Genomic DNA, 19,414 nt, shown 5'->3' on the forward strand with positions numbered 1-19,414 from the left:
CAGGAGCCCAGACCAGCCTCAGCTCACCGGCGACCACATTCTGCATAGTCTGACAAGTAATTAAATAATTTCTGGCCGTCTCTCAAATGCAGGAGAGAATGGTTTAATCTCGAGGATAATCAATCCCTGTCCTTAAAAGGGACATTAGGTTAGAAACCTTGAAACTCAGGGTCTCCTCTTCATCAGGCTTTATTTTTTTTTCATGGTTACATCATTGATATGTGGAAAGAGCCCCGCGAGGTAGCTGATAACTATTTCTCTTTAATGTTTGAGAATACTCAGACAGACAGGAAATAACTTGCCCAAGATGCTACATCCGGGAAGTTTGAATTTTGGTCCGGCAGGGAGGGTTCTTAGGTCCGGGTGTGAGTGGCGGCAGGGCTGTGGGGGAGGCGCAGAAACCTCCTTTGCAATTGTAGACGCACCCGCCATTTACTCGGGGCCTCGAGGAAGGGCAGCCAAGAAGTGAGCTGTCCCGGTTCTCACTTCTGAGCTGGAAATCCCCACGCAAAGGGCTCGGTCGCTGTCTCACCCCAAAGGACCTGGCCCCAGGCCCGCCGCCCGGGACGCAGGGAAAGCCCTGCGCCCTTCGCAGGTCACCCGGCGGCCTCCGGCCCCCTCCCCAGCCCAGGTGCGGGCGAGCGGGCGGGACGGGCGTGGGCGAGCGGCTCCCCGGGCCGCCTCCTGCGCCCTCCCGGGTCACGTGGGTGCGCTTCCGCAGCCAGCGGAGCAGAGAGGAACGAAGGCCGAGAAGAAGCGGGCGAGGCGCCGAGGGCAGTGGGTTAGCGCCCGGCGGGGCAGTGGGCGGGCCCCACCGCCCCGCGCCGGCCGGCCAGCCAGTCAGCGGGCGCGGTGGGCGGGCCGACGGGCGCGCGCCGCGCCCCGCAGCGCCCCCTGAGGGGCGGCGGCGGGAGCTGGTTCCGGCTGCGCGCGCAGCGGTGGTGGCGGAGGCGCGATCGTGGGGCTGTAACCGTCGTCCGTCCGGTAGCGGCTGGAGTGGCAGCGGCGGCCGGGCACGGCACTAGGCGACGCCACAGGGCAGCGGCGGCAGCGGGGGCAGCGGGGGCAGCAGGAGACGCCGCGGCGGCCGCAGCAGCAGCAGCAAGACGGACTCGTGGACACGCGCCGCCGCCGCCGGGCCGGGCCGGGTGTCGCGCGCCGAGGCTGGGGGGGAGTCGTCGCCGCCGCCGCCACCGCTACCGCCGCCGCCGCCGCCGCCGAGGTGACTGAGGAGAGAGGCGCCTCCTCGCTCCCGCCTCCGCCGGACGTCAATGCCCAGGCCCCAGCTCGCCAGCGTGAGTGCGCTGCTCCCGGGCGGCCCCCGCGCCGGCCCCCGGGGCCTCGGGGAAGGGAGGGCGGGAGGCGCCGCAGCCATTAGCGCAGGCCCGAGACACGTCCCCGGAAGGAGGGCCGGCCGGAGCCGGGAGGGGGAGCGCGGCGCGGCCGGGCAGCGTGGAGAAGGAGGGTGGGTGAGGAAGGCGGGGGAACCGTGTGTGTGTAAGAATGTGGTGGGTGTGGGCGGGGGAGAATGTGCGTGCGCGAAGGGGTGAGGCGTGAGCTGGGGAGCGGGCCGCGTGTGCATGCGGGGCGAGGGAAGAGGCCGGGGGTGTGAAGGTGTGGGTGGAGGTAGTTGGGGGCAGCGTGGAGGGGAGCGTGCGCCGGAGAGTGTGCGGGGGGCCGTGTCTGTGGACGGTGTGGGGAGGATACGGTGCAGGAGGAGAGGCCTGTGGGGCCGCGTGTGGGAAGGAGTGAGTGCGGGGCGACGGTGCGTGGCCGGGGAGGGCGGTGGCAGGGTGTCCCCGCGTCTGTCCGGAGTGTGGGCCGGCGTCCTGGAGGCTCTCCTGGGGAGCTGCATGGCGGCAGCGGGTCCCGGCGTCCTGAGCGAGGGGGCTCTTCCCGGGAGCGGCTGGTCCCTGGGTTCTGGGGTCCAAGTGTGAGGAGAAGGGCAGAGGAGTATATTCCAGTGGCGCTGTCACTTCCTAGTTCTGGGGTTTTTAAAAGAATGTGCTTTTCCAAACCCCTTCTATCTGCGCCCCCCCCCCCTCCCCTTTCAGGCCATCTACATAAATTTCTCAACTTGTCAAGGATGTGGTTGTCACCCCATTTTAGTCCGGGGATGTGAGAGCTACCTAAAACTTGTCTTATTGCCCAGGATCCTAGGCTTTTGCCTTTAGAGTGTTCAGCTGCATAGACTCTTTGGTAAAGTATCGTTAGCTTTTCAGGGGAGGTGAAAGGTATTTTATTTTTAAAAATTGAAAGGCATATTTTTAGATGGTGGCTCTTTCCTAATCATCTGGAGAAGAGCTCTTAGGAAATAATGCTGCTGCTGCTATGATGTAATGATGATGGCGAAGAACCATAGGCTAGTTTTTTATTTTCTGGAATTTGTGAAGGGACATACAAAGTGTCTAGCAGTTCTAGCGTCACTGTAGGCGTTGAGCAAATGCTGCTTGTCTGTCTGGAGTCAGCAAACGACAACCACTGCTGGACTCGGATATGGTAGTTGTTTGCTGCCATACTCTGTATTACAGCAGTTTCAGATAGGAAGTGGGTGAAGTTATGCTTCGTTACATGTGCAAAAAGAAATTAAGGCTATGAAAGGGTACTTGATTAAGGTTTCAGAATCACTTGTCAGTATACCATTGTGTTGGTGAAGATGGTGAGAAGTTGTTTGCCAGAATTCTGACATTTTAAAAGTTGTTTCTTACTGGATTGTGAATGAACTAATCACTATCATGGACTTTTCTCAGATTCTTGTATTGTAGAAGGTAGGGGTTCTTGATAAAGAGTGCCTTATATGGATTTTACACCTTAACGATGAGACTTTTATTAGAAGTTGGGAGTTTTTCAATATGATAAACCGGAGTTAGGTAGACATAATAGAATCACAGGCAAAAGCAGTGATGTGCCAAATTATAATTTTCTTAGAGCATTCTTTTTCTTAATCACTGGCATGCCCTCTGTTTTTAAAGATAATAAATAATACTGTTATTATTCATTGGGGACCTGGATTAATTAGTATTAAGTGCCTACTATGCACCAGGTGCTTTCTATACTCCCATTTAATTCTCACAGCTATTAAAAGGTGGTAAGTGTCTTCATTTATATTTATTTGGCACATATTGAGTGGCTTCTATTTGCCAGGCACTAGGGATACAGTGATGAGCCCTCACTGACTTAAAGTGATGAAAAGACTCAAAGAAATAACTTGTTCTAGGTCAAAAGATAATAGGAATTGGATTAAAAATTCTGGTCTTTCTGACTCCAAAGTGCTTGATTTTTCCAAAATATAATTACTCTCTTCACATTAGGTTGTCTCACTTTGGGGTGTTTTACCACACAGTGACCTGTCAGCTTGTACAGGTGAGAGATGTTGAAGTTACAGAAAAGAGTAAATGGCTGGAGGCAAGGGGATCATTTAGGAGATGCTGACTTGGAGGCTCTTCAGGACCTAAGCAAGGGTTTTATGTGGGTGGAGATTATGCCTTGAAACTCTCCTGGGGCCCCAGGATGTGTGCTTTGAGACAGAGTTTTTATGAGGCACCTGGAATATGTCTGGGAGAGGAAAGTCTGATTAAAGAAACTCAGCAGCCTTTTATGTTTTTTTTTTTTTCTTTCAGTTTACAAATCCAAGTTTGTTTATTTATTTATTTTTATATCTTTTTTTTTTCTTTTTTTTTTTTTTGCCTTTTATGTTTTTTATTTTGGGGGGCTACGAGTCAGCTAGTTCTAGTCACTTCTTTGTTAAAGTCTTCGTTCAGCCGTGTTGGGTATTTTCCTCCTCGAGATTGTGAACAGCAAGTGAGAAAATATATATGAAAGCACTTTGTTAATTATACATTGAAATACAGATTTAAAGTATTATTACCATTAAGACTTTTTTACTAAGGCAACAGTTTGTTACATTTAGTACCTGGAAAAGGCTAGGAATTTAGAACACCTATACAAATGAGAAATTGTTTAGAACTGCTGGACCTGGTATATTCTGACTCAAAATAGCAAAAGTCAAACCACTCCCTCCATGAGTCAGTCAAGTAATATTTAATTTGAACGAACCAGACTTATAGGCAGAAACCATTTACATCAGTGAACTTTGATGGCATTAGGGAAGAGTAAATGTTTGAATGCTTATGCACATAATTTTCTTAAAAGGTCTTGAAAGCCCCTATTTATACAGTGGGGCCTTGACTTACGAGTGTCCCGACTAATGAGTTTTTTGAGATACCAGCTGTCTCTCTGCCGATTTTTTGCATTGAGTTGACAGAGTAATTTGAGTTAACGAGCTCCTTAACGAGCTCGGTCTCAGAACGAATTAAACTCGTAAGTCAAGGCCCCACTGTATTTTACTTGTGTACAAGGTAAGATTTATGTTTCTTAAAATTAACATTTTACTGTCTTTCAAAGGTAATATTTCTCTCTGCAGTAGTTACAGAACACTATGATTTTGAGGCACAAAATTGGAATTTAGTAGAAATTTATTTTACAGGATTTGACTGTACTTTCTTTTTGTTGGAAGTTGTGATTGGTAACCAGTGAAGCCTCGAAAAAAGCATTACAAATAAGATGCAGAGGAGCAGTAGATAAATTTTTAGCTGTTGCTCTTGGAAGAGTGGAACCTAAGTTTGGCAGATTTCTTTCAGTGCTATACCATTAGTTGTACTATTCATAGAAGTTGGGGATCTTTAAAATATTTTCGTAACTTGAAATCAGGATCCATAGTTTAACATGGCAGACTTAGTTATGGTGAGAGGAGCAGTGGTAGAATTCTTGAGGTCTTGACTACTTGTGAAGTCCCAACATTATGCTTAGGCTTCAGTATTCCTTTCTTGAGATCATTTCCTTTGTGTTCAATCACAAATCATCTCATTTACAGTTCATAATAATCCTGTGAGTAAGTGGCATGCTTTCAGTTTTACAGATAAGGAAATTGATTTATAGATCAATTGTTGAATCCCAGGTTTTGGGATCCAACTTAAACAGTATCAGTAAATAAATGATAGAGGATAAAATAAATTTCCCCTTGGGGCTTAAATCTCTGGTAAACTTTTCTTTTAGTTAACTCTAGTCAGTTTATAGGGAGCTGTGTAGGAGTTAAGTAGATGTTAAGGAAGTCAGCCTTTTTTTTTTTTTTTTTGCTTGAATTTTAATTTTTTTAATGTAAAATTAAAAAAATACATATTTTATTGATTTTTAGAAAGAGGAAGGGAGAGAGATAGATAGAAACATTGATGAGAGAGAAACATTAACATCATCGACTACCTCCTGCATGACCCCTACTGGGGACTGAGCCCTCAGCCTAGGCATGTGTCCTGACCTGAATTGAACTGAGACCTTCTGGTTCATAGGTCAACGCTCAAACACCTAGGCGCACCCACTGGGTTAATTTTTTTTTAAGGGTACTTCAGGTACTTGCATACATTTTTTACTTTTTTGGGGATGTTGCTGCGTTGAGGTTTTTCTTAAGACACTGGTTGGGTTATATAGAAACTGACGATTCTCTAAGTTTTAAAGGTAAGAGCCCTTGATGTTACAATTCAGATAATTTTGTACTTGGATTTGTTAAATGAACAGTGGATGCCACTAGTTATAATTACTTTGGGAAGTGGTGATTTGAGTCTATTAATCTGGGATATTAGAAGAGCCTTTTTAAAATCTATTTTCAACTTCAGAACTAGTTTATGTGTAGAGGTGTCTTAGCTTTTTCTAGTTATCTTTTGTCTTGTTGACTAAACCACATCCTCTAGCTCAGCGATTCTCAACCTGTGGGTTTCGACCCCTTCGGGGGTCGAACGACCCTTTCACAGGGGTCGTCTAAGACCATCGGAAAACACATATATAATTACATATTGTTTTTGTGATTGATCACTATGCTTTAATTATGTTCAATTTGTAACAATGAAATTGGGGGTCACCACAACATGAAGAACTGTATTAAAAGATCGCGGCATTAGGAAGGTTGAGAACCACTGCTCTAGCTCCTTTGACTTCCTGGCTACTGTAGGGATTTGAAGACTTGCTGGATTGCTTGGTGTAGTGGTCAAGTGGCTATTGTATGTAAATCTGTTGTTCCTTAGAGTTGTAGAGGTCTATGCTGTACCAGAAACTGTCACTACTCTAGCACCTCCACTCTACTAAAGAAGCTTTACAGCACTGTAGGCTTTGTCTACTTTCCACAGTTACCCAGGTGAGAAAATGACTCTTCTCCTGCAATGTCTTAGGTGGTTTTCCCTGCGTTATCTGTTCAGTCGGTATAGATTTACTGGCACTAAATCTTTTCCAGAAAAATGACTATGAGGAATTGACACATTATACCAGTGATGGCGAATCTATGACATGCGTGTCAGAGGTGACACGCAAACTCACTTTTTTGGTTGATTTTTCTTTGTTAAATGGCATTTAAATATATAAAATAAATATCAAAAATATAAATCTTTGTTTTACTATGGTTGCAAATATCAAAAAATTTCTATATGTGACACGGCACCAGAGTTAAGTTAGGGTTTTTCAAAATGCTGACACACTGAGCTCAAAAGGTTCGCCATCTCTGCATTATACTAACAGTTATGTGACTATAATAAATACAAATGGTTTTTGTTTGCCTGAACGGATTTCTGTCCCATAGGTTCTGTAACACAGCATCCATTCTATTTTAAGTGGCCTAGAAACTAAATTTCATTATTTGAATATAAATTTACATTGCATGTCATTGCCGTTTTAAACTGTAGAGAATTTTAAGACTAACCTTTTTTTGCTAGTTGAGTCTGTTTTAAAAAAATATTTTGACCGTTAGAACAGTCTTTACCTTTAGGGAATTGGTGTATTTAATTCCTTTCATAGTATTTTTGGGTTGAAATTTCATTCTTCTCAGAAAATGTTAATTCTTTTGGCATAAAATACACACATGATATATTTACTTTAGCAGACCAGATAAATTACTTTATATTTTTATTTCTGCAGTGGTAAAAAATGTTGGCTCTGTACTAATGTATCATTTGACAAGAATTCAAATTTACAATCAGGTCTGCTTTCTTCTAGTCATCCTTTAGTCTTAGTTGAGATTTAAGCATAGCTTTTTCCTTGCACTCTTTTATAGGAAATATTCGCTAGGTTGTACCACCACAATGTTTGTAAGTTGTATTTATATGCATATGTGGATATTTACTGTTTTTAGTAGCAAAACAAATTGATGTGTTTTCTGCTTTTCCATTATTGGTGAAAAGCATATCATGAGGGAACAGAGTGACTGGTTATTGCAGAAGGATATGAGTCATCAGCAGGATTTGTCAGCAAATTGGGAAGGATATGATGGAGAAACAATAGATTCTAGTGACATTATTCTTCTTTCCACATGTGTGGTTACAAACAAGTTTCCTTTTGGTGATTGGTTTAACTTAAAATAATTTAGATCTTTTTGGATACAAAGCACTTCAAATTTAAGTCATAAACTATACTTTGAATTGTTTTTCTTTTCATTTTTAAAAAAATATATTTTCATTGATTTCAGAGAGGGAGGGAGAGAGAGAGAGAGAGAGAGATAGAAACATCCATGATGAGAGAGAATCATTGATTGGCTGCCTCCTGCATGATCCCTACTGGGGATTGGGCCTGCAGCCCAGGCATGTGCCCTTGACTGGAATTGAACCTGGGACCCCTTTAGTCTGCAGGCTGACTATCCACTGAGCCAAACCAGCTAGGGCTGACTTGTTTTTCTAGTGAGATGTGATCTTCATTTGGAGGTCATCAACAAGTAGAATCCTATATAATAAAGAGCTAATATGCTAATTAGACCGAACAGCAGAACAAAAAATCTGGACAACCTTCCGGATGAAGCTGGGGCTGCAAGGGTTGAGCCCCTTTTTGCATGAATTTCGTGCATTGGGTCTCTAGTTTAGTTAATAAATTCATCTGTTTACAAGGGAGAAGAATTTATCAGGATTTAATAAGTTGAGAGATTCTTTGTGAAACTTGTTGGTAATTATGGAGTTGCTCAGTAGATCAGAAATGCCCACCAATATGACCACCAATATGACAATACTTTTTGACTCTTGAACAACATGGGTTTGAACTACCCAGATCCACTTACACATGGACTTTTAAAAATAAATGCCTCACTCTGGCCTGGTGGCTCAGTTGGTTGGAGCATTGTCCCTACACCAAAAGGTTGTGGATTTGATTGCCTGTCAGGGCACATACCTAGGTTCTTGGTTTGATCCCTGGTCAGGGAACATAATGGGAGGCAGCCAGTTGATGTTTCTCTCACATCAATGTTTCTCTCTCTCTAAAAAAATCAAAAAAGCATATCCTTAGGTGAGGATTAAAATAATAATAATAATAATAAAAAATAAATGCCTCTACTGTTTTTGATTCATTGTTGGGAGTCTACAGATGCAGAGGGCTGACTATGCGTTGATCTACATTTTATAAGGGGGACTTGAGCATCGAGGATTTTGATATCTGTGGGGGTGGGAGGGCTGGAACCAATCCCCCTCGGATACCGAGGGGCAACTTAAGTTTTGGGGAGCCAAAAGTTATATACAGATTTTCAACTGCGTGTATATGTATGTATGTATGTATGTATGTATATGTGTGTGTGTGTGTGTGTGTGTGTGTGTGTTGGGTGGGGGAGTATGTGCCTCTTAGCTCCTTGTTGTTCAAGGGTCAACTGTGTTTGTTTTCTCTCAGGGAGCAAAGAGTTGTTTCCTGACTACTATTATACTTTTAATTTCCTAAGAGCTTTTATTGCATCTGAACTGATCTGAAATTCTCAGCATGGTCAAGTCTTCACCAGAGATATGTAACCAGAGACTTGGGTCCTTTCCTAAGTTATACTATGTCCCCTTCCCTGTTTCTACCAATCTTGTCGTAAAAGTTTTACCTTTCCTCAGAAGTCTTAATCCTACTTCATTCTACTCACACTCACTTTGTGTCTTCTAAGTATGTAGTATCAGTATGAAATTTTAATGCCCATCATAAAATATTTTTCATCCACATTGATTGTTTTAGGATCTTGATTCTGGATGTTTGTATGGTATGCGCATAGAACTCCACAAATATTTGTGAGATTGGATGTGCTGCATTTTAGTATCATTCGGAGGTGGTATGTTGCCTCTCATCTCAGTAAGTATTTGGAGGAAGAGGACAAAAAGATTAAATTTTGCAGTAAATTTTTTTTTTGCATTCTTTAAGTGGGAAGAGAAGGGGCATTCATGTTGAAAATGAACTAAGGTAGTGAGCAAAGGATAATAACCCCTTGACATGGCATTATAGAGTATTTCACCATTTTTGCTTTACATTAACATAAAAGGTAAAACAACTGTATAGTTTTTAAAGATTGTGAATGTTGTGCTTTACGAAAATAAACATCAAGCTATTATTGGGCAAATAATGAGTAGACAGTATATTTTAAAAGGCTACTAGCAGCTCCAAATAGAATGATTTAGGTTCTTGCCTATTTATCTTGTACTATACTCAGTACACAGCGAGATAGCTGTGAAGTATAATGTGATTTATAAGAAGTAAATTTAGGAGAGGAAGTGAAGTGTAATTTACCCGGTTTTAGGGGAAATTTGAACCAAAATACCCTAACAGCAGACACATTTCTGGGGCTTAAACAAAAGAATTTGTGCTGACAAGATGTTATTTGTAATGTTTTTTATTTCATATCCTGACATAAAGAGCTTCCTTCCCCCCCTTTTGGTGGTAGATACTTGAACAGGACCAATACATTTTACAAAATAGGGAAATGAAAGAATTAAGCTGACCTATAAACTGCTAAGTTCTGAAACATTTTAAATAATGCTAACAATAGCCTGGAAGTTTTTGCTTTGCATGCTGCTCCTGTGCTGTAGGTTATTTTGAAAGGTGATTCAAATAACCTTTAACCAAGTACCTATTTTGCAACCTCAGGGAACTTGCAGCTGTTATAGTCATTCAAACCGTCCTAATATAGGTCAGAAAACATTTCAAAGTGGTGTTGACATGGTGAATTCAGGAGTCCTTTTGAATTTGCTTTATTACAGTTGCATTAAAAAATTTTTTGCATTGAAGTTTAGAATCTCAAATACATTTTTTTATTAAAGAATTGATTCAGTGGTTCTTAGGATAATGTATGTATAGTGATGTTGGAAACTGAGATGATTAAGACCTAAATTGTTCTCTAAGACAGTTACATAGCCTTTTGAGATTGAAGACAGAAAGATGGAAGGAAAGAAGAAAACAGACATTAGGATTTAATTTTATGAGAATGCAGCTGAGTTTGAGATAATTTGTATTGTATAAAGGAGGTTTACCGCAGTTGCTTAGGAAAAGAATGTGCTTAGACTTAATAATAAAGAAGCTTGAGAGTCTTAAAATAACTAAAGTCTATGGAGAGGATACCATGATACCTTTGTCTGGAAAGGAATATAATCAGTTCAATCTGAAGAACTTAATTTTTAGAAGATTCACTGAAAACAGTAAGATTAATGCCCAATACTAGGATTGTGCTGTTGAGATTTTTAATGTTATTACTGGTATTCAAATATATTTTTAGAAAATGAAAACTGGCTATAGTGCTATTACCTCCATTTAAATTTATTAATGAAATGAAAAAGAACAATTTGGACAAGAGATTTATCTGGAGAATTGTTAATCTTTAAAAGAACAATGGAGTACAAAATTGAAAAGTATTTTCAAGTGTAGCATGAAAATATTTAATGCAATTTTTGTCTTACAGTTATTCGTTGAGGTAGGAGTTACTAGAAAAGGACAACTACTTCTAATCACCAGGGTGCATACAAACTTGAAAACCACGCCCTTTTCATTGGAGTGGGAACAGGGCCCCCAAGACCTCAGTGAATAACTGTCACTGTTCTCAGAAGCAGGTGTGGTTGTTGGTTAATTGCTTTCCTTTTCTCTGAGTGGTTCTGAAATGTTAAGATATTTTCTCACCATCAAGGTCATACTTGCTTTTTATAGAACTGATTATTGATTACTGTACTGGAGCTTGATTCTCAAGTTCCCTCCTTAAATGAGGAAGTAGAACAGTGGGAATAACCAAGGGAGTAACTATGAAACTTTTTTTTTTTTTTTTAGCAGTGAAGAAGCATCTTGCTTTTTTTTTTAGCTTGTTTACATATATTTTGGACCCTAATTTGTGTAGAATTTAATAAATACCTCTTTCTTTATCAACTTTCATGACTGTAGTCAGTGGGGCAGGAGAACTAACATTAATTTGAATTGTCTAAGTTCAAGGATCCACATGTATTCAATTTTAGTTTGATAATGCAACAGTAGAGGGATGAAGAAAGATAAGTAGCACAGAGAATAGAGCTCTTGTTTCTACAGGGCTCTGATGAATTGGGAGTAGGATATGAGAGATATGAGTAAAATTTCATCTTGAGCCCAGTTAACTAGACATTGAGTGTTTAATTAGCAAAGTTGAATTCTTTTTAGTTTACAAGTCTTAAGATATTTTTTTCTCTCAAATGGTCAAAATGAAATAAGTAGATACAGTAATACTTCACAGAAGAATTTCCCTACTTTTCTTCCTTGATGGTTGGTGAAGATTTTATAATCTATTGTAGAATAGTTTCTGAATGTTGAGAGGGATTTATGAGTTCTTACAGTTGCTTAGAGCCGTGACTCTTTTTTTCAGACTCCATATCCAGTCTATAGACAAATCTTGAAATTGATCCCTTTTTATGTTTTGTATTTCTACTACCTTGGTCCAAGCCATCATAAACCATCATTATCTTTTTCCTGGATTATAGCACAGGCTCCTGTCTGATCTCCCTGCTTCCACCCTTATTACTCATATAATCTGTCTCCACGTAGCAGCTAGAGTGAGACTTTTTAAAAAAATATATACTTTATTGATTTTTTACAGAGAGGAAGGGAGAGGGATAGAAAGCTAGAAACATTGATGAGAGAGAAACATCGATCAGCTGCTTCCCGCACACTCCCTACTGGGCACGTGCCCGCAACCAAGGTACATGCCCTTGACTGGAACTGAACCCCGGGAACCCCTCCCCCCACCCCCCCCAAGTCCGCAGGCCGACGCCTTATCCACAGAGCCAAACCAGCCACGGCTAGAGTGAGACTTTTAAGCATAAAATGTCACTCTTGCTTGAAAACTTCTCATCTTTTCCAAATAAAAGCCAAACATTGGCCTATAGGTCCTCTTTTACTTCTCTGACCCTATTTACTCCCTTGCCTTCTTTGCTCTGGTAACACTGGCCCCCCTTGCTGTTCTAAGAACATTGCAAGGCCCCATCTCTTAACCTTTGCAACAGCTAATCCCTCTGCCTAGAATGCTCCCTCAAATATCTATTTGGCTCACAACCCCAGGTCTTGGATAAAATGTCATTTTTTTTTCAGTGAGGCCTTGCCTGATAGCCTTATTTAGAATTGGAGGCACTGCAGATTCCCCTGCTTTGCATTTTTTTCCATAGCAGTGGCATATTTTATTTGTCTTTTTCTGCCTACAAAGATATAAGACCCATCCTGACAGTTCTTGTTTGTTTACTGCTCTTGCTTGAGTATGTGCCATATAGTATAGTGTCCAATAGATATTTGAATTAATAAATTCTTTTTTTTAATGATGTACAAACAACAAACTTCTATTGAGGGCTTTTAAAAAATTATTGATTTGAGAGAGAGAGAAAGAGAAACATTGATTTATTTCATTTATTTACACATTTACCAGTTGATTTTTTAAAATATTTTATCTGTTTTCAACATCTTTTTTTTTTTTAATATATTTTATTGACTTTTTACAGAGAGGAAGGGAGAGAGATAGAGAGCCAGAAACATCGATGAGAGAGAAACACCGATCAGCCGCCTCCCGCACATCTTTCACCGGGGACGCGCCCGCAACCCAGGCACATGCCCCCGACCGGAATCGAACCCGGCACCCCCCAGTCCGCAGGCAGACGCTCGATCCACTGAGCCAAACCGGACTCGGCTTTTTTTTTTTTTTAAGTTCTCACCTGAGGGCATTTTTAGAGAGAGGGAAGGACAGAAATATCGATGTGAGAGAAACATTGATTGGTTGCCTTGAGCCTGTAACTGAGGTACGTGCCCTTGGTGCCCTTGACTGGAATCGAATCCGGGACCCTTCAGTCCTCAGGCTGATACTCTATCCACTGAGCCAAACCGGCTAGGGCAATAAATTCTTAACTAGCCAAATTGCAAGGAAAAAATGTCTAACTTCAGAGAATGATTTTCTTTTTCTTTTTCTGTTGACAAATTAGTCATACTTTAAGGGAAGTGCAAGTGTCTTTGTTAAAGTGAAATAAATTTGCTTTAGGAAGAAATTGTTGCAAGGTTTTAGTCTTATATACAGTATTATACTTTCATGTTGCCTGTTTGTAGAAACTAAACTAACTCAAATTTGCATGACTTCCTGTAGAATTTCTGGTTAAGAAAAATAACATAGTAAGTGTAGCTTATTTGTTTGTCAGACCTTTGCTTTTAGATTTTATTTTCTTAATAAATGCTTTATTGTGCATTTATTTTATGTGCTGTTTTAATTTGGTTGTCTACTGGCATAACCCAATAAGTTAGAGCAGTGGTTCTCAACCTTCCTAATGCCGCGGCCCTTTAATACATTTCCTCATGTGGTAACCCCCAATTTCATTGTTATAAATTGAACATAATTAAAGCATAGTGATTAATCACAGAAACAATATGTAATTATATATGTGTTTTCCAATGGTCTTAGACGACCCCTATGAAAGGGTCGTTTGACCCCCCCCCCCACCAAAGGGGTCGCGACCCACAGGTTGAGAACCGCTGAGTTGGAGGGTTTACTGTATCATTTGCTTTAATTTGGAAATAGAGGTGATTTCTCAGTGGATAGCTTGATGTAAGTGGATTGACAGGATTTTTGAAAGGCTGCCCTGTAAGTTAGGGTCACTTAAATGGGGTTGATTTTGTAAAGTTCCTTCATGCCCTTGAATTCTCTATTTTTATATTTTAACTTAGAATTACAATTGCCAAAGCAGGACCTGAATTTTACTCAATAATTTAGTATCTTTAGCAAAGAAGAACACTGTCTTTCTAGACTTTAATGGAGGTATAGGCCTGCCGGGAGCAGAGGGACTAGCCCTCTCGAGGCTCTTTGTAATCCCATGGCTATAGCACTGTTAACAATGTAATTAGAGTGTACATCATTGTAAGTCTTTTATCACCCTAGAATAAAAAAAAAATTAAGGTAACATATGTACATAGAAAAAGATTGAAAACAGTTCAAAAGGCATATATTATGATAAAGTAAATCATGCTCCCAGGCAACCATTGTTACCTCTTATCTTTGTAATTTTCCAGGTAGTTCATGGATATGGAAGCATATATGATACTCACAAATATTTCTGTATACACTGTTACAGACCTTGCTCTTTTTACTTATTAGTGTCTCTTAGCCATCTTTCCATAGCAGTTCATATAAATCTATTTTATTCTTTTTGACCTCTGCATAGTTTCCATTTTATGAATGTGCCATGATTAAATGATGGATATTGTATTAAATACTGTAGTAAAACCTTGATATAATGGACTAATTTGGGTGAACAGGTGTCCCTTAAAGCTGAAAATCCGTTATATAATAAAGTAGGTTTTCCGAATGCATTATGTTAAAAAATTTACAAATTAGTTTACCTGTTTTACTTATGTAGACATGTTTATGTAATTAAAATTAGGTACGTATGAAAAGTTTAATTTCACAGAAAAGTTTCCTTTGTGTATTACAGTAATTTTAATCTATACTGAATAGATCTAGTAAATGCGTACATTTATCAGTCACCACAAGCATTTTGCACACGGCTGGCTTAGTATATTTGCTGCAAAAAGTCACACCATGCAACAACAGAACCAATTACCACGAGAGATATGGTGTGATCATGTGCTAGTCACTCACTGAACATTGTTTACGAGCAGTGAGCCTTGGATTTGAATATGTAGACTATAGTTGTAGATATGTAAGATTTATGTCGCTGAAATTATTACCACAGTGTTTTTTCCAACACATGACCTATTGTTAAAATTTGTTAAAAATAATAATGAACTAATAAACAACCTGTTAATCTTCTATAATAATAAAAGCATAATATGCTAATTAGACCAGATAGCCAAACGACCTTCCGGACAAAGCTTGGGCTGCGAGGGCTGAGCCCCTTGCATGAATTTTGTGCATCAGGTCTTTAGTTTAATTATAAGCACAGCTTGTTTACAAGCATTTTAAAATTAACAAGGTGTTAATTTTACATATGACGTCCGGACTGGAAATTTTGTTTGTTAATTCCGAAGTCCATTAAATTGAGGTCAGCAAAATCAAGGGCTTACTGTATTTCATACATTTTAGTTTTTGATTCTCATCTAGGTCAATATTGGCAGTAGAGGATTGATCTTAGACATTTAAACTCTAGCAACCTCAGTTCTTGAACTTAATTTGTTCTAGAAGGTTCAAAAACCAAAGCATTTTTTCCCATTAGAAATCATGTACATTGAATTAATCTGTTCCAGACCACAAATGATGCCGTTTTCACCTTATATACAGTACATGTTTAATGTACTATTTAATCTATAAATAAACACTTCAAAGACAAAAAGGACATGAAATAAAAATTTAACAAAAAGGAAATGAAATGTATAGTAAAAAATTAAAATTTGATAACAATAATAAGCAGCAACAAAAGCAAAAAAACACAAAAATATTCACAGAACAATTTCCTGAGATGTTAACAGTGGTAAACTGACTCATGCTCTAGAATTCTTTCCTTGTTTGTCACCTAAGAGTCAGGTGATTAATCATACAGGTATAAAGGGTTGTCGGGTTGAGAAGTGAATTGTTCAAGATGGGAGACGTTTGAGAATTGAGGTTTGACTTGTGTTATTCACTTACTGTTATTGGCAGTGCACTCTCTTAGCTTGGTAGGCCCCTGCTTGCTTGCTGTTCTTCTAAGCCCTCTCTTTCTTCTTTCTTTGTTCTCTTTCTTCCTTCCCTTCTTTAATTTAAAAGAATTGTTTGGCACAGACCATCCTTTCTAATCTTTCAGTGAAGTTCTGTTATTTTATTTTTTTTGTTAAAAATGGAAATGTCCCAAATGCAACATTTTATTTTTAAAAATATATTTTATTGATTTTTTACAAAGAGGAAGGGAGATAGAGAGTTAGAAACATTGATGAGAGAGAAACATTGATCAGCTGCCTCCTGCACACCTCCTACTGGGGATGTGCCCGCAACCAAGGTACATGCCCTTGACCAGAATCAAACCTGGGACCCTTCAACCCGCAGGCTGACGCTTTATCCACTGAGCCAAACCGGCCAGGGCCCCAATGCAACATTTTAAAAGTTAGGTTCCATAAAAGTAAAGGGTGAAGAGAATATTTAGATGCTTATTTGAATTTGGCCACTATTATTTGTCAAGTAAACCAACCTCTTGCCCTAGCTGGTTTGTTCAGTGGTTAGAGTGCCAGCCTGTGGACTGATGGATCCCAGTTTTGATTTTGGTCAAGGGCACATACCTTGGTTGCATGCTGATTCCCGTGGGAGGCAACCGATCGATATGTCTCTCTCTCACTGATGTTTCTTTCCCCCCTTCCTCCCTTCCACTCTCTCTAAAAATCATTGGGAAAAATATCCTCCAGTGAGGATTAACAACAATAAAAAACAGCCTCTTCCATCACCTGGTAAATTAAAGCAATAATCAATTTTTACTTAAGTAGATAGAGCAGAATTAATGCCAGAGAGAGAATTTTAGAAGAAGGTTTTTCTGTAAGGAGTACAGGTGCTGAGTTTATGCGACAATACTTTCCAGCTGCGCTATGCTTATGATTTTTTACAGACTGTTTACTTTGTATTCTTATGCATGTCAGAGGAGTGAACATTAGTTATCTGAATTGACAGGTGCAAGAACATTTAACTGTTGATGTGTAGTTGAACTCTTGTGGATGGGGGAAGGAGCAGAAGCTTGCTTTTTTCATGTATTTGTTAACTTTGATAGAGCATACTGTTTCATTTGGCAGAAATCATTTTGCTGGGGATCTCAGTATGGTGTTAAGAATTGAAAATCTAATAATTAATTATCATTATCCCTGGAAGTGGTCCTTCCAAAATGAGTTTGGGAGGAATAAGATGGGATAAAGTTTGCTCTGTTTGCTGAGCAGACAAACCCTGGAGACTAGGTAGAAAACCTAATGCTAGAGCTGTAGCTTTTAAGCCTGGACATCACTACAATGCAGGTCTTTCAGTGCCTTTATTCAGCTGACACAAATTAGCTGTGATAACATCATTAAACCAAGGGGATTCAAACAGGTTAGAATTTCCTTGTGTTTTGCTCTGCACTGCATACAAACCATTGTTCGTTGAGTAGTTACCTTATTAATCTTTTCTCCCCTTATTATAAGGTCACAGAGTTGCAGATGAACATCCAAACAAATATTTGAAAAGTTACACTTACATGAAAAAGAGTGACTTAAATATGTGGGTACCTCCATTAGACAAAATTGAAGGAAAAATAAATAGGGAGTTAGTAGACCTGGGCTGTTGTCTTTGATCTGCCTGCCATTTTGACTTCTCTTAAGCCCAAACATCATGTTTTTTGTTTGTTTGTTTGTTTTGTTTTTTAAGGTCAGAGTAATTGATTCCTTGTTTCTTCCAGCTTTAAAATTCCTTGACTGTACAAGGAGTACTCTATATGAAATGTGTAATCTAAGGTGGCTGTGTTTTGGAGTTACAGCTAGAATTATGAGTTAGGAAGAGTGTTGCCCTGGCTAGTTTTGCTCGGTGGTTACAGCATCAGCCTGAAGACTGAAGGGTTGGATCCCACGCCTCGGGCATGTGCGGGAGGCAACAATTATGTGTTGCTCTCATGTTGATTCTCTCTCTCTCACTCTTTCTCTTTCCCCCTACCTCCAACCCCCTCCCCCTCCTCCTTCCTTCCACTCTGTCTGAAAAGCAATGGAAAAATATCCTTGGGTGAGGATTTAAAAAAGAAAAAAGAAGGGAAGAGTGTAGATGTATATTTTCTTAGTTTGAGTGTAGAAGTTTTGTGTATTTACTGTAGTGGGTAACTCATTCTGTTGAGTTATTGATGTTCATAGAATGCCATTTTGAATTATCTGTCATTCATATTTCAGGAATGTTTTAGTTTTGTGCGTGTCCATGGTGATAACATCACAAGTATGTAACTTACAAAATAAAATGCCATAAGAATATCATAAAAAGAAGACTGAGGATAGATGAATAGGCTTGAATTAATCTATATTTCAGTTTCTTCCTGAAAATGGTTCTGTAGTCATTATCTTTTATGTCTTTTTCTGTTTGATCACAATTATCTTTTTTAGGGACTTCTAAATAAGCATTTATTGGAGGCTTAAGAAAGAGGCAAGTGAAATGATTTGACTTTGTCCCTATTTCCAGAGGAAGTTATGATTATGTTGACATTTGGACTGAGCCAGCTATAAAGATTACTGTGTTTCATAGCAGTGGCCTAAAATAATATTAAAATTCTGCCACTTCTTTTTCTTGCCTTGTTTTTGGTAGGGATTAATACATATTTGGGCAGGAGAATGCTGTGTGAATTGAACTTTAAATGCATTTGTATTTTAGAGGTGTGATATGAGAAATAATAAAAAGGTAAACTGGACTAGAAAATGAGAGGATGGGATTTACACATTGGTTGAGTCAGCTGACATTATGGTACACTGGAAAAAACATGGAACTAACAGAAGACTTGGTTTAGAATTTGGGCTCAACTAATTCATTTACCTTAGACAAGTCACTTCACTTTTCTGATCCTCTTTCCTCATTCCTCATAGGTCGTAACAACTACTCAGAGTTGTGAGGAAAAGAAGATAATTTTTTTCAGGAAGTGCTTTATGGAATAGTATCCTAATTGGGGTCAAATGCATATATTTTAGATAGAAATAATTAAATCCTCAAAGTGGAGCTTTGGTAAATATCCTCTATCCATTTATAGATTTATCTTATTTGAAACAAAGAATATATGTGGAAGACTTTACCATCAAAACAGAAAAAGGAGATCCTTGTAAACTTTATGAAGAGTCCATGGAGGGAAGATTGCTTTAAGGATCTTTAAATCATTTAAAAATGACTTGTGGTCTTGGCCAGTGTGGCTCCGTTGAGTGTTGTCCCATGCACTAAAAGGTCACGGGTTCGATTCCTGGCCAGGGCACATGCCTGGGTTGTGGCTCAATCCCCAGTAGGTGGCGAGCTAAAAATAATATTTTTTAAGAAAATATTTCAATTGATTTTTATAGAGGAAGGGAGAGGGAAATAGAAACATCAATGTGAGAGCAAAGCATTGATTGGCTGCCTCCTGCATGCTCCCTATTGGGGATCAGGGAATGAGCCTGCAACCTGGGCATGTGCCCTGACAGAAATCAGACTGGTGACCTTTCAGTGCACAGGATG

General features: G+C 39.9%; 1 protein-coding gene across 6 annotated transcripts in view; it reads left to right on the forward strand.

Annotated features, from left to right (window-relative positions):
* Window positions 1–922: 922 nt before the first annotated feature.
* Window positions 923–19,414, forward strand: part of PTP4A2 (protein tyrosine phosphatase 4A2) — a 32,548-nt gene continuing 14,056 nt past the window's right edge. Inside the window, exons 1-2 of one of the 6 annotated variants that reach the window (XM_081086343.1) lie at window positions 933–1,083; window positions 1,223–1,295. The gene's annotated coding sequence lies outside the window, so the exon portion shown is untranslated. Of the gene's footprint in view, window positions 1,296–1,351; window positions 1,466–6,074; window positions 6,185–10,677; window positions 10,863–17,947; window positions 18,365–19,414 lie in introns of those variants that run through there. The other 5 variants (XM_081086342.1, XM_081086341.1, XM_081086345.1 and 2 more) reach the window with 5 other exon arrangements.

Source organism: Myotis nattereri (genome assembly GCF_964212035.1).
Source record: "Myotis nattereri genome assembly, chromosome: 3".
Classification (NCBI taxonomy): Eukaryota; Metazoa; Chordata; class Mammalia; order Chiroptera; family Vespertilionidae; genus Myotis; species Myotis nattereri.